The sequence below is a fragment of the Pteropus medius genome, unplaced genomic scaffold (assembly GCF_902729225.1).
Source record: "Pteropus medius unplaced genomic scaffold, Ma_sr-lr_union100, whole genome shotgun sequence".
NCBI classification, from domain to species: Eukaryota; Metazoa; Chordata; class Mammalia; order Chiroptera; family Pteropodidae; genus Pteropus; species Pteropus medius.
The window spans coordinates 4,420,125-4,442,138 of NW_024352785.1; the positions used below are offsets into that span (position 1 = coordinate 4,420,125).

Genomic DNA, 22,014 nt, shown 5'->3' on the forward strand with positions numbered 1-22,014 from the left:
CAAGGCATAGCCGGTGGGTTGGAATAAAGGGAGGGGCTGGCCATAGAAAGGATTGGAGAAAATGGAGGCAGCAAGCCCAAATTTCTTATTTATTATACAAAACACAACTCCATATAGAACCTGGAAAGTTAAACCCAAGCGAGCTGTTGTTATGGATATCGAAAACCAGGACAGGGCAATGAGAGCTGCCAGGGTGAACAGACCGACACTTAGGCTTCGCTGGTGAGGAATCAAGGTGGCTGGTGCAGTCTCCTATGATCCAGCACTGCCTCACATCCCCGATATTAGCCCGGAAGCAGGGCAACTGAGAGGTCAGATCAGAAGAGAAGTGCTTGGTAACAGAAACCATGCATGGGCCACAGATTTAGCCAGGAACAGTCACACCTAGGATAGGGGAGGGAGAAACTCCTCCTCAATCTCTACATAGAGAAAATCTCTCCTCTTTTTTTTTGCATGGGCCTCCTGTGTCTGAAATTGAAAAAGACTCGATTTCTCTCTCTCTTTCGTCTATCACTGCTGCTCCCCACTCCATTTCTTGCTTTCCTGGAAAGATACAGTCATATAACTCAAACCTGATTTGGCTCAGATTTACTGAGTCTGATTCAATTCAATTTCAATATCTATGGAGCATCTGCTGAATATAAAGTTCACATTTCTTTGTCACCACACAGGTAGGACAAAACTGCTGGGAGCCAGCCGAGTGAAACATGGATCCTGAAGTTCGTGGCAGGGATCTGGGTATCACCAGATTTTGAACAAGGATGTCTGTCACTGGCTTCCCTACATAGGTACCAAGTGATGGCAGGAAAGCCAGAGAGAGGCCTATAAGACCTACTTTCCCTTAGTGTATGAAACATTTTCTTTCCAAAATGGATTGAGGTCAGACAGAAATACCACAAGGCACACTGAATCTCTGAATGTGGAAGGTTTGCAGTGTGTGCTGTAGGCACTGGAGTCACTAATATGTATGAAGGTCCACGGGACTATTTCACCATGTAATACATTACGTCTGAAAAATCAATGTCCTAGGGCACAGAAAGATGAATACAGAGCTTTTCAATTATCTTTTTTTCTTTCCCTAAAAATATTTCTCCCTTCAAACAGATTCAAAAGGCAATATGATATAGTTTTCATTATGGTTAAGAAGATGGTGACTCTATGCAAGTATCTCACTCAGTTCAATCCCACTGGGTAATGGCCCACTGAGCAGAAGACTATATAGACCCTGAAAACACAGTAGGTTAATAAAACTCTCCCTGAGAGCTCAATGAATGAGGATGAGATATCTTCAATAATTGACTTCTCTTTTTAACAGTCTGGCTGCACCCAATTTCTTTAAGATTGACATTGTCTTTTATGTTTTTAAACCAACATTTTCTGTCGGTAAGTACATGGATCATGGTAGTGTTTTAAAATAAAACTTCCTGTCACTCTCACATCTTCTGAAATATAACAGAGCAATCCCCAAAGCCCAGCTTTTTCATATTCAGTAAAATAAGAAGCCAGAATCAGCTTAATGTAACAAGAGAAAACCAAACTTTCAATCTCAATTACCAAAAAGGCGCAGGGTCATCTGCCACCTTAAAAAAAAAGGGCGGGGCGGGGGGTGGGGGGAGCTGAATGTAAATGGTGCCATTTTGAAAATAAGCTTGGAGTCTTCTCAACTTCTTGAGGGCATAAAGGATTACTCCGGTAGGACGTAAGGCATTCATTCTGTGTTTTAGAATAGGTGTATCTGTCTAGTACCTAAAGCACTCCCTGCTAGTGTTCATAAGGTGTGCAGAGGCAGCTTGCTGGGCTTGTAGTGGTTAAGCCTTTTTTCCAAATCAAATTTTACATGAAAGGTTAATAAATAATAAAATCCAAAAAAGCATGACTCTGTAGTAATGGGTATGCAAGGGTAGTGGGGGTAGGAGGAGAAGGAAGGGGTGAGACTGGAGTCTAGTGTTAGTGCACCAAAGTGCTTGATAAATATTTGCTAAAAGAACAAATGACCTATCATTTCAGGAAAACACAGACTGAATTACTCTGAAGTCCCTTGGTGTGTGTATCTTGAATACGTTTAGCCTGTGCTTTTATCTGGTGGCCTATAATGGCATGTTCATCTTATTCCTGGTCTTGCTCAGTAGATCCTGAAACCGGGGAATGGCTGGGATGCCTGAGCCATGAGAAAGTGGGGATTTACTGAGCCTTTGATTTCTCCTGTTTCTGGGCTGATTCATGTTGTCCTAATTCCCCAGTACTTCACTAGTACAGTTTCACAGCTGCCTGGCACACCGACCAAGACTGTCTGCTCCTGGCCATTCTAGTGCTTCCTTGTCAGAAAATCTGTGGCCAACAGCTCAGCTTCTATTCATGAGAGGTTGCCTCTTTCCCAGACTTTTATATTATTGCTGCAATGAAATAAAAATGCATTATTTAAGTTAGAAAGAGTTAAAGTTCCTTCCCTAAAACACTAAGGTACTTGATATGCTACATTTATTTTCAAGGACATAAGATCTTAATATCCATTCTTTCATTGATTCATTCAACAAAAATTTATTGAGCGCCCACTTTGTGGGAAGCACTGTCCTTGACATTGGGATATAACAATGAATGAGACAGATAAATTCTTTTCCTCCACGGCAGTAATATTCCAATGGGCAAAGTCAGACAAACATACAAACAAAGGAAAAAGAATAAATAAAGAACACAAGATAGTGATGAATGTGCTGAAGAAAATGAAACAGGATGACATGATAAAGGTGAGAGGTAAGGAAGGGGGATTATTTTAGATGAAGTAATCAGAGAAGTTCTACCTGTGGAGGTGACATCTGAGCTTCAGTGACACTTGACTTTTGAGAGAGTGTGCCTCTGAGACCTGTTTGTAGCCTTCATCAAAAAACACCAAAAATATGAAGTACATAAAATATCTTTTTATTTGTCAGCATTTACGTGGTTTAAATTCCACTAAAAGCTAAGCTTCATGGCAGAGAGCCACATATATTCCTAATTGGGTACAAGAAGTCTTATTAGAGAAATATTTATTACATGTAACTGGGTAAAATACTCCAGATGGTATCTGGGCATTTGCATAGAGCTTCATGTCAAATTAATAATCATTAATTAAGGTTTAGATTATTCAGAATAAGCAGGGTTGAAAAAAGAAAAATAAGTAGTCGGGCCAGTACTAAACCTCTGTAAAACTTTCAAGTTTGGCCTTGAAGTTGCTCTTTTTCTCCTCCTAGAACTCTCATTTTATCATTTTCACCACCAACGAACACAGAGCCTCTACACTTTACCATTTAGCAACTCTGAACTTAACCAAGTAATTGAAAGGATCTGCTCTAAAAAGAATCTGAGGAACCCTCCTTTTAACCTAAAAGCAATTTCACCATATGATGTTTTAAATTGAGTAAGCCACCCATCACAAAATTCTTGAGACCAATTTAAGAATTCAACAAAATTTCTTGTGCCTAATAACACCCTTGCTCAGCTTCAGAGGCAAGCTAAGAAGATCATATATGAAATAGAGCAATTCTGAAATCTTTGCATTTTCCGATTTGTGTTATGATATAATACAATGAGAGAATTGCTTTGACCCTGTCAAGTGGAACCTCAAGGACAAAGATATTATTGTTTCTTTTCCTGGAAAATTGATGTAAAGATTCAATTTACTTTGGAGTGTCCAAGTGCTTCAGCAACTAAGGGGAAAAAAAGGATTGATTTTTCATATAGATGTTACATAATTAAGTTCTAATTTGATAAAAGAGCTGATCAAAAAGTGGTGACCATTCCGAAATATTCCTCATTGCCAAACAATAACTTGTGATGCTTTTAGAAAGAAAAATTCTCAAGTATGTTTCCTTTATGTAAGTCAGGAGCTGTGTTTCCATACTAATGTTCTAACCCTTATTCTTAAAAAAGAATGATAGATCCAGCGTTTTGTACACTCCTCTTATGTTTCTATGTATTTTGTCCTTGCCACATACAGCCTTATGTTGTAGTTTTGGGGTGAAGATCGATGTAGCAAATGCTACTGGTGCCCTCCCATATCTCTTTAATAATCACTATGTTTGAAAAGGCCAACAGCTTCCTTGTTGCAAGCACCTGTGACTTCACGGAGAGGGCTCTCTGGCCCTGGAGCACGCCGAGGTTGCATACGGTGCTTGTTGGAAATGCCATGGAATTAACTCCCCAGAAGGAGCCCTTGGTCAATGACAGAAAAGAAATGGTAGATAAATACTCCAGTTTCTTTTCTCCTTGGGGAGACAACTCACAGGAAGCTCTATGTCATCTTCTAGAGACTCCTGGGTGGGATTGAGCCCTTGTGCCCTAGCTGCATACTGTAGTAATGTGTTCCTTGATGTAGCCACTAATGGCTTTCTTTTCCTGCCCACTTTTCCACCTCCACTCTCTTCCTAGTGTTTCTTGGGATAATCCTCTAAACAAACTACTTGCATTCAAAGCCTTGCCTCAGAGTCTATTCTCAGGAATTATAACCTAAAGAAATCTATATCTTAAATATGCAAATATATACTCTATATACTCTTTTAATATACTCTATTAAAAAATAGAGTACAAGACCTTTTTTTTTTTTTGCATTTTATAACACCTAATGCAGTGCTTTGTACACAAAATATGGCATTGATAATGAAGAAGATAGCAACTAACATTGACTGAGCACATCCTCTATCACGTACTGTGCCAAACCTTGTATCCTGTTGACTCAACAGCCTTGTGAGGTAGATACCATGGCAGGCATAGACTTTATTTGGTTCACTGCTAAGCCTCAGCTCCTGGAATAGTACCTAAAACACATAAGACACTCATCGAATACCTGTTGCATAAATCCAATTTTACAGATGATGTTTAGTGACTTAGAAAGGGTACGTATCTTGATGATGGTTCTGCAGCTGTAAATGGCAGGGCTGATTCTAGAGGTCAAACTCTTAACCTTGCACTAAACTAAAGGATGACCTACATGAGGAAGAGGAGTGGGGAGCCTGCTTAATGAATATTTATTTGCTCTGGGCTTGCAGACAGATTAAGTAATATGTGGGGTTGCTAACATAGTTGTTGTTCTCTCTCTCTCTCTCTCTCTCTCTCACACACACACACACACACACACACACACACACACACAAATCTGTATTACTTGCATTTTCATTTACTGATTATACTAGTCATAATTCTTTGGGCTACCCACATCCTTTCCCTAATCTTTCTCCCTGCATCTCCTGTATAAGTCAATTCATGTGTCTACCTTGTGTACAGTAAGAGTATTCTAATGTTTAATTGGTAATTAAAATGTGTTGCGATCTCTGGTAAATGTCTTACTTGCCTAACAGTTGTTTCTCGGGTCAAAAGTTAGGAAGGCAGAATAACTAGTCTGCCTGAGCAAGGTGAAGAAGTAAATCTCCTTTATCATTATCATTATCATTGTCATTAGCATTAAAAAGATAGTAATATGAAGGGAAGCAAGTACAGAGGGTACTAGTGGCAATATTTATTTTCTGCTTCAAAATAAATTAGGAACATTTAGCACCTCAAGAAAAACATTTTTCTTTTTTTAGTTACTAGTGCACATTTTTTAGCTATCTGTATTTGACTTCTCTAAGTTAAGGATTTTGCTGGTGCATGAACTGGAAATCTATTTTTTTTTGTTGTTGAACTACTGACATAAGTTTTGTCTAAAAACAAAGCACAATAAAATTACTGATTAAACATGTAAAAACATAAAACAATAAATGATGCATCTAAAAACAATAAGTGTAAATTGCACAGGTGAATGAGGAATTAAAAAACATGCTAAACTTAACATCGTCCATAGACTAGATCTTAATGGTTATTAAAATGATGCCCCTAAAGTCCTATGACTTTTCATAAAAAACACTAAATAGAAAAATAAACGCTAAATCAAGTTCTCTTCAAATATTTAAAATGTTAAAGTTAATCTATTTTGGTTAACTAGCCATGACAGAGTGACATGCTGTAAGTAACAAACAGCTTTTAATAATAAAAACTGCAACTACATAATAACAATATTTAAATAACAGCTCAGAGCCACCTTGCATGCTGTAGGCGATCTGCCATACGAGGAAAAAAAATGCAATGGCAACTCCTACTCCAGAGTTATATTAACCAGATTTTGAAGAGAAGCAAGCGAGTATTTAAGGCCCTTTAGAAAGCTTTAAAGTCTTTGATTCTTGAGCATCCCATCTGCCCAATAACTAAGAACAATCGCTTCCTTTTATATAAAAGATTATGAGCCAAATGTGAAAAACAAAACATACATAAAAGAATTTTTCCAATTAATAAGCTCTCATAAGACTTCAACTGTAAACACATAATGGTTCTCTAGTAAATAAAACTGAATATAAAAGAGCATATTATCTATCACAAGGTTATATTTTTCACTAACACAGTATTTTTCTTCTGAAAAAAAGGTTCTTCAATTTCAAAGAAGTATTCGTTTTTTGGGAAAAAACTCTCAATTAAAAAAAATGATGATGATAAACTGACACTCAACATAACCAACCCTTTTTCTTGACATGTGCTGATTGGTACTCTACATGTATTTCAAGAAGTTAAGGAGAGCAAGAATGAAGGAGGTTGCACAGGACTTTTTTTTTTCATATCATGTTAGCAATTACTCTTTTAAATTCACCTGTCCTCATAACTGACCTCGTTTGGCATTTAGAGATTAAATATCCAAATATTTTAAGGATGGCAAGTGGTATTATAAAGTGATTAATTTCTTACCATCCATCTATGGCGCCTTTAAAAATATTAAGGCTGCCCGGGGAAAAGAGGTTCTTGGATAGTTCCTTTAAACCACAACAAAGAAAATTCTAAACAATAATTAATATGAGAAAATACGATTGCTCTTTGAACACTGGTATAGGAAACGTGAGTATATCTTATAAACTGGTAAAGACAAGCAGCATGTAGAAACATATAAAGAGAAAATAGGGCTCCTAGGGGGCCTGCTCAAGCTCTAAGGAAAGCTTTTCACTAAGATTAAAGAGGTAGTGGGGGGAAGAAAAGCCTTTGACTAGCTTTGCAGGAAAATACATATACAGTAGCAATCCATCACACCCTTAGTTGTGAAACATTTATTCTTTTAAACCTTTATTTACTTAAGAGAGTTTGGCTCTAGGATTCATTCTAAGAGACAAAAAGCTACTTTGATTTTTTAGAAAGTTGGCAAAGATGAACTTCCCAAAATATTAACTAGATATTCCTATATTGCATTTAGAAATAATATTGCATTTTAGTTTTACATACAGAAACCCAACAGTTACTACTAATTATAAATGATCTTATATGCTCAGATTTAAAGAAGGCATGCAGTTTGCCCATTTAGTTTACTGGTCAGTAGTTTCAAACTTTTATTTTATGGGGTGGACAGAGCCTAAAGAGAAAGAAGCAGTGCTTTTAACTGGATTAATACCCAACATATTATGATTGTAAGAGCAAAAGGCACGTATGCCTAATCTTCTGAGTAAGGTTCTCTGGTCTGTTATTTAGCTATGGGCCTGCCTACGATTATGCAGTCATCACTGCAAGAGCATGCAACCATTTGTAGAAAACATGCTCTTAAAGAAGAAGTTATGTATTTCCTAATTACCTCTCTGGAAGAAGAGTTTCTTGCTAAAGCAGATTTTTTAAAAAATGTACACTGACACCAGAAGGGAAAAAAAAATCTCCTTGTGTGAGAGTGAAAAACCTAAGGCTCTCCATCTCATACACTGCCATTTTACCATTTACCTTTCTTTACATAGTTCAGTAGAGGGGAAATAACACAAGGCAATGAAAGGTGAAATCTCTTTCTAACTCAAAAGAACTTGCCATATTGGTGGTGAAAAGAAACTCACTGTCAATATTGAAAACTGTGACGACTAAACAGACACAATAGGGAAAGTCTTCAGAGAAGAATTCATTTTTAAATGGCTTGTTCTGTTATTTCCTTTGGGGTGGGGTGGAGGAAATGGAGACAAATGCTTTTGAAAGCCTAAATCTAATTATGCTGTGGTTTCCGATTTTTCTTGATGCTTCTTTTCCTACTCTAGTCTCATTACTTAAAATGAGTCCCATTTGTTTGGCATTATTAAATCTGATAAATTAACCTAAATGCTCTAAAATTACTTTTACTACTACTTAGTGGGAAAACATATTAAATTATTATAAAAACAATATTTAACTATGATAGGGTATATAAGTGTACTCTAGTAAAAATGAAACTATTTTAAATATATACACATATATATTTCTGATTTTAGAGTTTCTAAATGCTTCAGTAGATTTTCTTGGATTTTACTCTCAATCTAAAATGTTGATTTATTGAAAATATGAACATGGTGTAGAAGACAAAAATAGGAGTTGGAACTATATACTTATAAAACATAATGCTTCCAAGAACCATTTGCTGATATAATTACAGGACCCCATAATGCTTACAGTTCTTTGTGGGAGGAATCAAAGAGAGAAAGGCTGTAGGAGAGTGACTGCTCCTTCTCTTCCCCTACCTGTGTACACAAAGGCAAAGTGTTTCTGTGATGATCTCCCTAAAGAGGACAGAATCCAGGATGGAGAAGGGGAATGGGATCTGGGAGGTAGCAGCTGTGAACATTTTCTTACCTATTCCCCTACATTTCTAAACCTATAAAGTTTGGACTTATATACCATATTCTTTCTGAAAATAATGCTCTAACAACTTCATGTAAATTCCAAAAGAAAATTCAATGCATCAGCAAAGTCTATTCATTTTGCCTCCAAAATATACCTTGAATCTGTTCACTTTTGACCCCTCCAATGGCCACCATCATCTCTCCTCAGACCACAGAGATAGTCCAACTAGTCATCTTTCCACCCCGTCCCCCACTCCAATCTACTCTGTATACAACAGCCAAAGTAAAATATTTAAACAGTAGTTCTGATCACATTTCTCTGAATAATACTCTTCAGTGGCTTCCCGCTGCATTTAGAATAAAGGCCAAGTGCATCACCACTGCCTACATAGGACAGTTCACGTATCTGACTTCTCGTGCATTCTTCCTGTCATTCAGGTCGTGTTGGTCTTTCATCAGTTCCTTCGACTTACCAAACTCTTCCGTGCAGGGCCTTTGTGGCTTTCGTTTCCTCAGTTTCTTCATGCAACTCTTCTTGTGCCTGGCTCCTTCTCATCTTTCAGTTTGGGGCTTAGATATTTCCTTCTAAGAGTAGCCCTTCTGATAATTCTGCAAAAAGTTGGACCCCCACACTATTTTCTGTCACAGAATCTTGTAAATTCCCTTAAGAACTATTTTATTTCTTGGTTGATTCATGTTTTTGTGGACTAGCATACAAACTAGCATACAAACCCCAAGTGGTATACGTGATTATGCAAGCTTATTCCAGGCTGCAGTCCCAGTGCCTAAGACAGTGTCTGGCATTGCCACTTAACGAGTATTCGTTAAATGAATAAATACAAAGAAGGAAGTGAGGTGAATAGGAGTCTAGCAACATCCTAAAGTTCGTTTATATTTCACTTCACTGTGTTACCTATTTACATATAATTATGACCTATAGCACAAACTGTTACTGCATGCTTATCCATAAAAGGTGATTGGTTTATAGGAATTAGTACCTTATTAATAAATGTTGGAAAGCTATATCCTTGTTTTAAAAAGCTTTATTTATACTAGCTTGTCAATATTTTCTACCTTGACATTTCCTATTGATTGTTCAAGCATTTTTTAGAATTTAGTTCTATTTATCATTTTGTAGTGCTGGGTAAAAAGTAAATAAGGACATTTTCCTTGGGACTATTTATACAGACTATATAGCTAGTCTTTGTGAACTACCACTTTTGGTTGAGCTGAGCAGTTGACACTTCTGAGACTCTGCCAGTTGCACATCTAAACAGACCAGGCAGTAGTGCTGACCTCAAGTAAAGTCACTTGATATTGCTTTTGCTATGAAGCGTATAAGAAGCCAAGACTTCTTCAGCATTTTTGAGTTATTCATGTTACAGAGAATTTTTTTAATTGAGTAATTTAAACAGGTATCTTTCTACTTTGTTGCATGGCAGATTTACTCCTACTCCTTGTAAACATGACTTCATTCTGACATTTCTAGTTCAAGACATAAAGAATCTCTAGAACAATATGTTTAATTAATTTCTGTTAAAATTTAAAGACACCTTAGGCATGGAATTTTAGATAAATTATCCATGTGTTCACTCCATATGATAGGTCACATAGTCACATTTTACATTCATTAGAAATACAAATTTAAATAAAGTATTTATCAATGACAGTTCTATTAGAATTATAATCACTTGGTGATACACTTATTTCTTTTTGTATCTGTCTTCTTGCAATACAGGTGCCTCTCAAACTAATGAACCACAAAATCACTGGATAACTTATTTAAAGGTGCAGATTCCTGGATCCTAACTGCAGATTATGATTGGGTAGGTCTGAGGTGAGGTCCAGGAATCTGCAGTTTTAACAAATTCTGCAGGTGAATTCGATGTTAATGGAAAGAGGCAAAGATGTTGAAAGACACTGGTCTAGTCTTTTCTCCTTAGCAGAAGGATTTTTATCCAGCACTTTTTAATGTTTCCTTCAGCACTTTGCACATGACCTGGCATCTCATAAGCATCAGTAAATTTTCACTCAATGAATTGTTCATGAGAATAGACAGTTTATTTTATGACTTTATGAAACATCTAATGGAATATTCTCTTTGGTACAATCTATCTTTTGAATAGTAATATTAGCTAATACTAGTTTTTCTTAAAGGACTACCTTTAAGGAATATGTTTATGTTTAAAACTCTCTATGATTACAATGAAATGGGATATTTTAATGACCGCCATGTGGCTAGCAGCAGGTGGAATTACTGTGAAGATAGGAGAGTGCTCTTGCTACTACTTCATCTGTTTTATGCAATTCCATTAAACAGTTTGAAATAAAGTGCTGACTGTTGTCTACTGAACTCTCAACCCCAAATGTATTTAATAAAACAAATTTGATTTGTTTTAAAAGCATTATCGTATCTGAAATCATTGAACTAAGACAGTCTTTTTTCTCTTTTAGCATATGGTAAAAAGGTTTTTAAGAATCAAAGGCAATCTTAAAATATTCAAATTGAACATGATCTATTTCAAAATAAGGGATATCTGTTAAAATAAATTTAAAGAGAAACTGGAAAGAATAGCAGAGGGGGGAAAAATCTCATAAACTATCTCTAAAACAGTATTTATAATCTAAATTACTTCTAAGCCTAAAAGAAAAAATCTCTCACCATCAAAAGCAAAGAGACTGTTAAGAAATACACAGGATGTCTAGTTCAATGTTGACTGTGGATATAAACTAGGAATTCTAGGAACTGGGTATAAGGTAATGGTTATTACGAAAGCTGAAAATGGAGATATAAGTGGTGTGAAGAGGGAAAACGAAATGGTATCTGAAGACAGGAAGAGGCAGCAGTAAAGAAAGAACAGGATTTAGAATCAGAAGATGCAAGTTTGAGGTCCAGCAATGTGACCTTAGCCAAGTTACTTGAAAGAAGTCTCAGTTTTCTTATTTGAGGTATGAAATGGTACTGAACTGTCTAAGGACATACTATAATCTGTGTTAGAAGTGCCTTGTAAATGGTTGATTGTTGTTATTTGGATTCCCATTGCCGAGGTATAGAAATAGGATCAATAGGTAAAGAATGAGATCTACATTTGCCATTCTATCCAGTTTTAACAGCCTGCTCAAAATTCACTCCTCACTGATCGATCACTCCACACACATAGTCTGAAAAGATGCATTACAACTATTGACTTACCAACAATAAACAGCCACTTAAATTACATCTAAGATAATGTGACTTAATAGGCTTCTTATTGAGTTAACTAGAACTCATAGAAATGTAAAATTTAAATGCCTTTTTGTTTCCCTAATTGTTTCAAATATACAAGGAATTTTTGTTATTTGTTTGTTTGTTTATTTTTTAGGTGAGGCAACTCTTGGTTGACCTCACAGATTGCAAGGACCTTGTCAGCTTACAATCCTTTATTTTTTTGTTTTTTATTTTTTACACCTACAGCACCTGGTCTTCCTAGGTGGTCTCCCATCCAAGTACTAACCAGGCCCGACCCTGCTTAGCTTCCGAGATCAGATGGGATCGGGCACGTTCAGGGTAGCATGGTGTAGACTCAAATATATAGAGGAATTTGTGATAAGTATACAGACTTTAAACATTATCCTATCCCCAAACAGAATTAAAAAAATAGTCCTTGAAATGTCTCTAATTCTATTTATTTACTTCTTACATACCTCTTTGATTCTGCTTGTGGGTTTTCATCTCGACTTGCTAGTCTTTATTTTGCAAAGTGTGGGACAGTGTTAAAAGTTAAAAATATGTGACTTATTCCAGGATACATCTCTTCCTAACTGTCTGACTTTGACCACTGCATTTATTTTCATTTTAGAAACTTAAAAAAGATGGAGGTTGGAGGAAGAGGAGGAAAGGATATGAACTCATACTCCACACAATCAGCTTCATACAGAAATTATATAAAGGAAGAGGTCTGGATTGTTAGAGTGAGATGAAGATTGTAGCTACTCTTGAACACAAGAAACTGTTACTGTGCTACCAAACAACACAAACACAGGAGTCTTATGACATCATAGATGCAATATTGTAAGACCTGAAAAGCTCTATATCCCTTTGTGGCATCTGAAATTCTTTTCTCCATAACTGACTCAGATTAGCTCTACCTCTCTTACTTTCCTTGACAAATTCAAGCTTTGAGAAAGAAATTATCGTCACTGTAGAATAATAATAATCTAAAAGTGAAGTTTAAGCAAAAATGCTATCTCAAATGACATTTTTAACTACACATATTGCAGTGAAGATTTCAAAGAGAGCAATTCTAGTTTTTGATTGTCATTCAATACATTAAATGAGCATCTTACACAAATTAAATGTCTTTTTCTTAATTTTAAAAGTCAATATTAGAAAATAAGCAGACAAGTTCAGTTACATCTTAAACCTTTTTTAAAGTACGAGAATTTAACCAAAGGTGTTTTTTCCTTTTCTTTTTAAAACTAGGTACATACTTCCAGTGTTAAAGTTGTTTTCTTACTTTCTTTCCTACTTTTTCTTGATTTAATTTTCTTCTCAATCTTTCCCTATGCACTATTTAATTTACAGACTGGTTCTAGTTACTATTTCTGAAGTATAGTCCCTAAGGTTCTTATGGTGGGAGGTAGGGAAGTCATTACTATGACTGCATTTCAGACAGGTCCCTGACTTCAGGAGTCTCAAGAGCTGGAATCTTTTACTACATATTGTATTTCCTAAAAAAATATGGGAATGCTTTTTGAACTACTGCCCTACTTACACACATTTTATCACGTACTTTGATGTACTTTGTAAAGTATCTAAAGTTATGTTTAAAAGGTAGGTGCCAAATGTTAGCCTAAAACATAGTACTGTTGTGACTAGAAATATAAATGTGTTCTGAAGACATGGACTTCAAGTCAGGTGGCCTGGGAAATGAGTTGTTCTAAAAAGGTTTATCATCACCTATCCACAGAAAAGAATGGTCAGTAGACCGACAAAATAATGTTTTGTTTCATTGTACTTTGTACATACAAGGTGCTGTTTAAATAAGTGGCAGATTTATAAGTTACTTATATGTCTACTTCCTTACAGAAGATGCAAAGTATACCTAGATTAGACTCTTTGGTTGCTATGTGTGAATAGCAGCATTCAAAAATCAAGGACTCTTAAGAATTGGTTTGAAAGTAATTGTCCCTTTTACATTGGCAGGAAACTTAGCAAAGGCATATAAATATTATTGACTTGCCTTAGCTGTACAAACCAAACTAAAGCAAACAAAACAATACTTTATTCTCAAAATGACTTTAAAATAAAAGAATACACATATACATGTTTCTCCTTCTCTCTCTGTATATATATATATGTATGTATATATGCATATACATATATACATTTACATACACACACACATACACACGCACTCACACACACACACACACACACACACACACACACACACACCCCTATAGATATATATCTCATCTCAAAATGTTAGGAAACATCCTTTTAAAAAAATGTTGTCAGTGGTAAGAGAATACTATTCTTAGTGATTGTTAGAAATCTTTAAGGTTAATGTGCTCTCAAGACTTCCCTGAAAAACATTTTATGCCCTAGTACTTTAGAAGTAATAATAAAATAAAAGGTATATCAAATAGATTTTTTTTTTCTTAGATACTTTTGCAAGATCTAAACATGTGAGCTGGCATACAGGACCACTTTCCATTTACTAAGCCAAAGAGGAATGCTAGGTAACACATATGAATGGAAATGCCAGCACCAGTTTGTCCAATAGGTTCACAAGATCTCATTCCATAGTTGAGACTGAACGGGAGACAAAGCAATGGAGGGGAAGCTAAGATTGTATCACCATAGCAACCTGAGGGGGTGGGGGAAGGCATACCACATGCTAATCAATTAGGAGAACTGTTTGCAAGCTCAAGAAATCCTGGAAAATCTGCATGAGCCTATAGATACTGCTATAGATAAGATTCGAGTATGACACAGAAACTTAATTGGGAATTCTCTTTTCAACATATAACACTCAGTCATATTGTTAACACTCATATATTAATAATACTGTAGTTTATACCAGCCACTTTGCTGTATGCCATCTGCTCTAAAGAAATCTTATTTTTATGCTATTACTTTAAGTATGATAGCTATTAAGACAAGTTGCATTGATAATTCCCCTTTAGTTTGCATTAAATTGCACTATTAGATGAGTTTGAAAATGAACTTGATTTTTCAAAAGCAATATTTTAAAATCATTCATTAATGTAGCTTGGAGTTTCAATGTTTATATAACTATTTTACACTCTTAAATCTGTTCAAATTCTTAATAGCTTAAACACTCAAAATATAAATTCTTTACTAAGATTTATTTGCGTTGTGTGGCAAGATTATTCAACTTATCTTTGAATGGGGTCAAAGAAGCTTGTAAGTCACTTAATTTACTATTTATTTCTTTTAACATTATTCCCAGAGGCTGAGAATCCTCTTAAGTTTGCTGTTTTCCTTTTGCCTCTGGCTAACTATTCTTCCTCCCCTCGCACCACCTTCTACTTTGGCAGATCTAAAAGTATTCTTTTGTCCTACTTTTCTTGAATTCCAAACTATTGATGACTCTACATTAGAAGAATGACTGATGTGCTACACAAAGGCCCCTGTGTAGGTGAAGCCTCGAGATGTGCTAAGCAGCCCATTATTTTCACAATACAGTGATCTGCTCCAGGAATTTTTCTGAAGACATTTCCAAGGGACAAGACATTGGAGCCCCCATTCCTGTTTTATATTGACTTTTGACCTAACATTGGACCAGTAAATCCCATGTGTAAATATGAGGCTGGGTGGCAAGACCACTTTCCTAAATATTTACAATTGTAAACTCTCCAGGTTATAAATTACAACAGAAACAAGATGATCAGCTTTACCCACCAGGAACGTGTCTGTAATATTTATTTTTGTATTATATTAAGCAGGCTGGCAGGAGTTTAACTAACAGTATAAAGAAACTCAAAGATGAACAAAATTTAGATTAAACAATTCATCACTGAAAATAACCGTGAATAAGAAAATGGCTGAGAAAAAAACACAATGGTCAATGTTAGCACAGGAAAATGTTTTTTTAAATTAAAAAATATGTCAAGATATAACTTGGGTAATAAATAAATCTTATTATCAAACAAAAATTCCATATTCTCATTTAAAAACACAAAAGGGTGTATATTAATTTAGTGATAAAAAAGATTATACAATATATGTGCAACATCCAATAATCATCTGAACATAAATAGGCTGAGAAGCTCAGTCACCAATCGGTGAAGCAAGGATGCAAATCAGCCCCATCAAATCGAATCCATTGTGCGCGGTGATTCTCTGAGAGTAGAATAAAGGGCCCAGAAGCCAGTGTTAGACTGTGATTTCTGTCTTCTGGGAAACTCCACTTAACAGCTCTGAATATCATTAAAAGCCTGTGAGACAGCCATTCAAGGGCTGTTGCTGGAGGCTAACATGGGGGCTTTCAGAATACACATGCAGAAAGATAGATAGCTCATGGTTATAGATCTTTTTGCAGAATAAGTCCAGTGGCCGAAATGTTGCAAAGCTTACTCTGACATCCAACAGCACATCTTATCTGTCCCTCCTAATTGTGAGGTAGACTTTTATCAACATGCAATAATGCTCTTTGGAGGTAGAAACTGTGCCTGTATTTCTTTCTATCTTGTGGCACCATGTGTATTTTCTGGGCAAATGGCAGGTGTGCAATAAATACATGTTGAATTGAATTACAGCATGAGATCACATACTTTTCCCCATCAGCAGAACCCCACGTACTGCTCACTGGCAGTATTGAGATTACAGGGGTCACGGGCAGCACTCTGCTTAATGGTGTGCTGACTGACAGGGTAGAAAATCAAATCAAGAAGGCCAGCATGACCTTTGAGTTGGGCAGACAGGGTGCGCACTCACTGTAGCAACAAGGTCAAGATCAAAGTGACGAATGTCCAACCTTCTAGTACATGGCTAAAGACCTCAACTGACCACTTCTGATTATCTGCGCAATTTCATCAGTATCACCTGTGAGTAATGCTTTAGCTAATAGAAAACAATGAGAGAGGAGCACAAATAACATAATCCCAAACTGCAGCAAATTTACCAGCTTGAAGAAGTGCACTCGACAACGGGCTTCTTGTGGATTATGCAAGCCTACTGATTAGACATGAAAACAACTGCTTTATGGTGACCTGAAATGGGATTAACGTAAGCCGGATGAGTGTTAGAAATTCTTTAAAGGACTCAGTGAAGTACCATTCAAAATGATACAGCCAAGCTGTTAAAAAAAAATCCTGGGAAAACAGAGAAGCTGTGATGAATCCGGTATCAGTAATCAAGAAATGAGACAGCTCGCACTGAGAAAAATTATTTGGGAAAACATGATTCCAGGCAGCAAAGTCACTAGTTTCTATGCATCTAGGGTGAAAAGGGTTATTAGTCACTTATTTGTCTTTTAGCCACATCATTCTTCTCAAATGGTAATCAGAACCAATAGCATTATCTTTAAATACTAAACACAAAATAAGTACACTATGTATAAATATGTTTCTAAATGAATTTTGTCTTTAAAAATAACTTCACTTTCAGCTATTAAAAAGCCCCTTTAACTCTAAGAGTGATAGTCAGTAGGTGACTAAGGCACTGAAATTTACATCTGCTTGGTGGTGATATAGTAGTCTATCTCCAGAGGGCTTCCAACCTGATTTTCTCCATATGGTATCCATATGTTATATTACCATAAACATATCTTCAAGAAAATAGCCGTATGCTTCACTTTTATACCTGAATAATAGCGGTCCTTCTTTATCGTTTGGTCGTTATCTCTTCTGTGGATTTTGAAATATTTATAGGAATTAAATATGAAAAGAATTATTTTTAAATCAGTTTAATGTAATCCCTATTATTCATAACATTGTATTTCTAGGACCTACAAACTTCTATAATACTAAAATTCCCAAGCTCGAATATCAAGATAGTATTATTAGTTACATGTGGGTCAAATAGAATTTAGCAGGAATTTTAATGCATCATCCCAAACAAGGTTCTTAAGTATGTTCTAGAAGTGGAGGATTTTTCTCCTATTGATGAATGAGCCATGGATAATCATCATCAATCATTTTCATCAATCTCATGATATCAACAACAGTTTATTGTTACTCAGTACAGACAATATGCCAGATATCGTGCTACAGGACATAGCATGTCATTTTTCATCTCACCTACAAGTTAAATGTAGGTTAAAAAAAAAAAAAAGGTAGTAATGACATTTACGGCTACATTATTTTCAGATTGAATTCATTATATTCTCAGTCATCACAACAGTAATTCTGCACATATGAGACCTTGACAATCCTGGTCCTTCCAGGACATGCAACATGAGAAAGAGTAAGCATATCATCTGACTCTTGGCTTGTTCTCTGTCTTTTGTCGCCATCTTTTCTTCTTCTTCTAGCTTTCTAACTACCAGAACTTCCACAGACACAGACCATGGATCAAAAAGGGCTATGCTTATTTGGTTTCAGTGAATGCCTCTGAGTGGATGACTGCAGCCATAAAGTATTAGTATGTATGCAACTTTTTAAACTTCAGGCTGCTTTAGATTAGGAAATTCAGTGTCAGTCTCTAACCCTGGTAAATTCTCATTATTTCATGGCAGATTTGGGGGGCATCACGTTGTTCCCAGTATTTTCCATTTCCGATCATGTAAAATTGTATAAAATAATTCTGTTCATACACAATCTCAATTACTTCACTCTCTTGCTATAGCATATCCTTTCAAAATTCTTTGTCATCTACCAATTATTCCATGTAGCTCTATGTACTCCTTTTTTAAAGTCAGTAAGGCTTTGGAAGAGAAGGGAGGAGGATTCAACCAACCTAGATTAGACTAATGGAAACTTCACTGACCATGTTTCACCTGTTTCATGCTCCTTTTCTATCAGAGATAATACTTGTATAAGTATGCCCCACTTTTTGAAAGTTGGCTTAATGCTACTTTGCTTTTGTGAAAGAGCTACATTATTACCTGTTTTCGCTAACCAAAAAAAAAAATCCAAAGAGGATTTTCACTTTTACAAATAAAGATGAAAAGGGAATATACCATTCAGCGTTTGGTTTGCAGCAAATTTTTAAAGAGGCAGCTTATATCTTGAGCAGCAAGAGTGGCACCGCCAAGCCCCTTCCCCGGGAACCACACTCAACAGCTCATCACCAAGCCACTGTAGCTTTGAACTGTGACTGTGAGCATCTGTGCTTCGTCTCAATTTATTTTGTGCATCCGTTAGCAAGAAGGGTCCTAAGGTAACTACTCTTTCGCTTTAAGCCATTTTAGCTTACAAAAGGTTTCATAGGAATGCTCTACTTTAGATAGTGGGGGAAACCTGTAGTTACACCCAGATAAAAACCAATTAGGAGGTAATAAGCACTGAATATTTATTTAATGCATACTACGCATTAAGTACCATACTAGCAACTTTACAAATAGCATACCATTTAATTCTCACAAGCCTATGAAATAAGAAATAGTATTATTCCCACCTAATGGATAATGAATTTGAGGTTTAGAAACATTCAATAATTCGCTCAAGTTTGCAAAATTAATAAGTGGCAGAGCTGTCATTTGAACCCATACAGTCTGACTTTGGAACCCCTGCTATAACTCCCCCTAAAATAAATTTTTATAATAAATTTCATTCACTCATATGCTGCATACTCACTATGGTTTAAGTACTCTATAATAATCCAAAGAATAGTAAGGTATGAGCCCAATTCTGTGTTTTGAAGGAGAGGGACATAGAGATAAATAGTGATACGTGAGATAACCAAGTATCTCACGTAAGATGGAAAGGATGCACTGTGCAGAGAGGAGTGAACACCACCTTCAGGAAGCCTTGCTAAGTAAAGGGTACTGATGCTCAAGGGGCCCTTAAGAAATGGAAGGACTTTAGTGAACAAGAACAGGGTCTCTTCTCCAAAATATGTGCTAACACATAGTGATGGAAAGTAGGACCCCCTATTTGAGAAAATGAAGTATTATTGTGGTAATCATTTCACAAGTACTCCTTATACTTACACAGTCAATTATGTCTCAATAAAACTAGACAAGAAATGGAGTAGTTGGAGGGTGTACACAGCAAACTGGCATGAGCTTATTTGGACAGTGGTGGAGCCGTTCCAGGAAGGATCTTAAATGTTAGGGATTTAGGCTGTTTTCTGTTGACAAAGGTTTTAAAATGTGGAGACACACAGTTGGATTTGCATTTAAAAAGGCAGGAGCTCTTAAACCTGACTGCACAGGAGAATCATCAGGGGATCTTTTAAAGAAATACTGGAGCCTCGACCCCACTTCCACAGAATCAAGTTCAATTCATCTGAGGGAGGACCTGGGCATCAGTATTTTTAAAAGGCTCCTAGGTGATTCAAATATGTAGCCTAGGCTGAGAACCACAGCTTCTTGGCTTCTGGTGTCTAATTTATGAAATAAAAACTGTACTTTTAGTAAACATTTGCTACATAAAAAGCAAAACATAACTAACTACCAATTCAGAAGATTTTGGCTAAGATATGATTCTAAACAATGTCTCAAATAAAATTTATTTTATTGCTAAATCAAGTAGAAAGAAAAACCACTATTGCTTTTGATTACATACTAAAGGTAGTAAGGATTTACCAGCAAGATGTGTGCCAGAATGCTGAGGGGTTATATTACAGCACTAGATTATGAGACAGTGTGGAAAAACCATGACATTTGTAAAAAGAAAATCAACAACTGATCTGAAAAACCCTTTCTTCTTAAAATTCCACGATTCTCTACCAATGCATCTTAGATGATAATAGTTAAAATTAATTATATCTTTACAATATTCTACAAAATCATGGCTAAACTCTGCCACGGCAATTGCAGCACGCTCTTAGCTGAGTTATACATGGAAGTATCTGCAGTACTAAAAGTTGTTCCAGCACTTGGGTAGAATGACGGATGCTCCACAGTTTCTTTGGATGTGAAGCCACTAGGGACCTAGCTGCAAGCATGTATTTTTATAGATACCTCAGCTAATGTAAAAGTCCTAATGCAAACTTTAGTGCTTGGGAACATTAAAAAGGTTTGGGATGCTTCCCCAGAGAGTTTTAGTTCCATTAACACAAGACTTGGTGGCTGAGGACGGATATAATCCTGATTCCATGCTAGAGATATAGAAAGAGAAACTCTTTACTGTCTTCAAGTTAGCACTCACATTTCAAAGATAAGAGCCTTTCAGCATTGGGAGGACTAAAGAGTTGAAGTGGAACCAAATTTAGCATCTTATACACACCCCTTCCCCCAAAAGAGCTCAAGTGGCAGAATATAGCTAAATTATTTCAGCCGTTAAAAGACAGAAAGACCGAATTTGTGGGCCTCATTCAGTGCTAACATGATTGAAAGTATTGTTATTGAACTACCTGCCCTTGGTCCTTGGGGGTTCTGACTGTTGGCTCTCAAATGGCTAAGAGCTGCAGCTGCATGTAAAAATGTCTGTTGCCAACTCAAAGGGGCCATGATGGTCCCTGCCCATGGAAGGCCACTGTGCACAGATGTTCCTGTGTGGAGCTTCTACTCATGGCACAAGTCTAATGCAGATATAGGCAACACCAACAAATCTACTGAGCTCCCATGATTGTCCTCGGAGTGCCTAATATTACTTCACTAGGCCTTTCCTGACCACCATAGTCCCTCAAATCATGTAAGACAGGCTCTAAAGGAAAGAAAAACAAAACAAAACAAAACAAGACTTTGTCTTCTTGGAGAGTTCAGAGAGGAGTAGAGGGGCCTCCATGGACATCCAAGCTCCCCAGAGGTAGGTCCCACAGACATTTTTCCCTCATCACCAGCCCTCCAACCCACCCATTCCAGAACACTGCCAAGTCTGCCAAGTACACTTCTGCAACATTTCCTCAGCTGTCCCTTTCTCTCCACTCTTATATTCACAGCCTTCATTTGAAACCTCATTTTTTTTAAAAAACCTAATCTAGTCCAGTCATTCTAGATCTTCCTGTTTCTAGTACATCTTCTCCTCAATCTATCCTCCACTCCAGTGGTCAGTAAAATATGGCCAAGGGCCAAATCCTGCTTGCTGTCTATTTCTGTATGTGATGTTTGATCAGAACACACCACATCATTCATTTATGTATCTATGGCTGCTTTCATGCTACAACGGTGAAAGAGACTGCATGGACTACAAAATCTAAATTATTTACAATCTGGCCCTTTACAGAAAAAGTTCACCAACTGCGCTACTGGATTTTGATCAAAAGTATAAATCTGATTGCATTGCTTCCATGTTTAAAAGACCTTTGTGGCTACATTTGGTGGTGGTGAGGGACCAGACTGCAGTA

At 36.5% G+C, this 22,014-nt stretch overlaps 1 protein-coding gene and 1 pseudogene across 1 annotated transcript in view; both read right to left on the reverse strand.

Moving 5' to 3' along the window:
* FBXL17 (F-box and leucine rich repeat protein 17) overlaps positions 1–22,014 on the reverse strand; it is a 439,190-nt gene that overhangs the window by 58,876 nt on the left and 358,300 nt on the right. The window lies entirely within an intron of this gene.
* LOC120591051 (uncharacterized) lies at positions 12,058–12,175 on the reverse strand (annotated as a pseudogene).